Source organism: Acyrthosiphon pisum, chromosome A2 (genome assembly GCF_005508785.2).
Source record: "Acyrthosiphon pisum isolate AL4f chromosome A2, pea_aphid_22Mar2018_4r6ur, whole genome shotgun sequence".
In the NCBI taxonomy this organism is placed as follows: domain Eukaryota; kingdom Metazoa; phylum Arthropoda; class Insecta; order Hemiptera; family Aphididae; genus Acyrthosiphon; species Acyrthosiphon pisum.
In genome coordinates, this window is record NC_042495.1 from 29,731,291 (window position 1) to 29,733,761 (window position 2,471).

Here is a 2,471-nt window from a genome sequence, read left to right on the forward strand (position 1 = left end):
ATAATTTTTTTTAATTAAATGTATATTATTTTTTTCGATGTGAGATTTCAAGATTTTATAATAATATTAATTATTTCGTCCAGTATAGTTTCAATGTCCAATTGTAGATAAAAGTAGACATTTAAGATCCGAACCCTTAGAGTACATTTTCTTTGTTAAATCTTAATTAAGTATGTGAGATTATTTCTTGAAGATGTAAATTATAATAAAAACAATAACACTAACATATTAAACAATTTAAATTATACAGATAATATGTAAAATCTAAAAAATGGTATTCGAATGTAGATTTAGATAATTAGATAGGTATAACAAAGAAGCGAAATAAAATCTTGAGCAGTGCACAACATTTACCATTAAACCAGAATATTGGGACATATAAAGTATAAGGACAATCACCAATATTTATAAATCATACATGATACATGATATTAAGAACCATTATGTTAATAGATAATAATTTATAAAATAATTTGCAATTGATAAAATTATATTCATTCTTATTCCCTTATGACCTAACATTTTACAGCTAAACAATTAAAAGTCGGAATGTTGGCTTCAGGTATGTTGTGCCACCAAAACTGTGTTAATTTTGTTAACTAATGAAGGAATACTAATGTTATAAGATTTACTTTTTTTACAAAACTGAATTGTTACCTAGTGAAGTAAGATACAGACCTGCTGATCATACATCAAAACCAAAAACCAGTACTTACTGTAGCTGGGAACTGTTAGCTGTGTTTGTGCACCGCAACGGTGTCTAGTACACATAAGCACAAATAGCGTTTGTGAGGGGGGGGGGGGGGCTAAAGCCTTACTTTGATAATACTATGGACATTTTTGGGGTGGTAAAGCCCCTACCTATTTGTGCCGATGCTAGTACAGCCATCACTCATCCAACTGATCGACCTCGATACTAAAAAAATAATATATAAAATACGTATGTATGGTCTTTTTCCAAAAGAAATAGGATGCAAATCTCCTGGATCTGTTACTCTTGTTTCTTTTTTATTCAAGAGAACGTCACAACCACATGTGTTGTCTCCGTCTTACAAATGTACAACTTAAGGAAAACTTGTTTTGCACGGGACAACTTTTATCCGAACAAAAAAAAGCGACCTAATTTTATATAGTAGTATGGATATACAAATTAAAAAGGGACAATTCTCAAGAACATATTGTAAAATATTTTTGGCATAAATAGATAATTTTTTAATTAAAACTTACTGAGTTATGCTCATGTATATTTATATTTTAAATGTTTATATTTATAAACAGTCAATATTGTCAGTAGACAAAATACTCATAGCCCACATGGATTCACTTATTTTCGTTCTCGGCTCTCTCAGCACGCAAGATTTATAATACCGTCTTTCAGTTTTTGTGTAACTATGACGTGTGTTTATCAGTGTCCAGCATAGGCGCAAATAGGGGGGGGGGCTTTAGAGGCTAAGCCCTCCCAAAGATGTCTATAGCCACCCAAATATTTCCTACATTTTGTTTTAAGCTTATTCAATATTATCAAAGTAAGGCTTTTGCCTCCCCCCCCCCCCAAATCCCAAACGCTATTTTCGCCTATGGTTTCCAGTGAAATACGTTTATTTATTTTTTTTTTTGATTAAATTATAGAATTTTTAATTTTTAATTCTCTCAATACATTCTGACTACACTAACTGGTGACTTGGTCTGTGTAATATTTATAATACATATCTGTCTTAATAAATCAAAAGATTGTATTTGTTTCGGCATTTTCAATTGCGTATGCTTTTCGTACATACTGGCTACTACATAATTCTATTAATTCAGTACCTTTGTATGGAGAATCTATTGGCTAATTCCTGTGTTCAATAATATTTATGATTTTTATTATTTTAAACTATATTACTAAGTATTTATTATTATATAGGTATTATAAAAAAAATAATAACTTAATTGAAAATATTCATATAACTTTTAACTTAACTGAGTAGAAAAAAAAATGTAGCTGTTAACTTTAAACTTTTTAAAATGTTTTTCATTAACTTAACATAACTCAGTTAAAAATTATCATTAACTTGCCCAGGCTTGTCAAATCTAGATATTGAACATACTTACCTGTTAAAATATTTATAATTTTTATCTTCAAAACACTAGACATTTTCTATATTGAGTGATTAGATACCTACATGATAAGAATCATAATAGATTAATTAACATAATAATTTGCAATTGATAAAATGACCAGGGTTTTTTTTTATCTCAATCCTAATAAAATCTTAAACTTGTAATATATAAGTAGTTATATATATTGCAAATGGTTAGTATGTTGAGAACTAAATATTACTTCTAATGTCTTATACGTGATAAATATAACTTAAATGTCTGTAACTTGTTTACATAATATGTTTAACAGTATTGTTAGGCAATTGATATATTATGTATACATTAATCACGCATTAACCTTTTTTTATTTAATAATAAATTATGTGAAG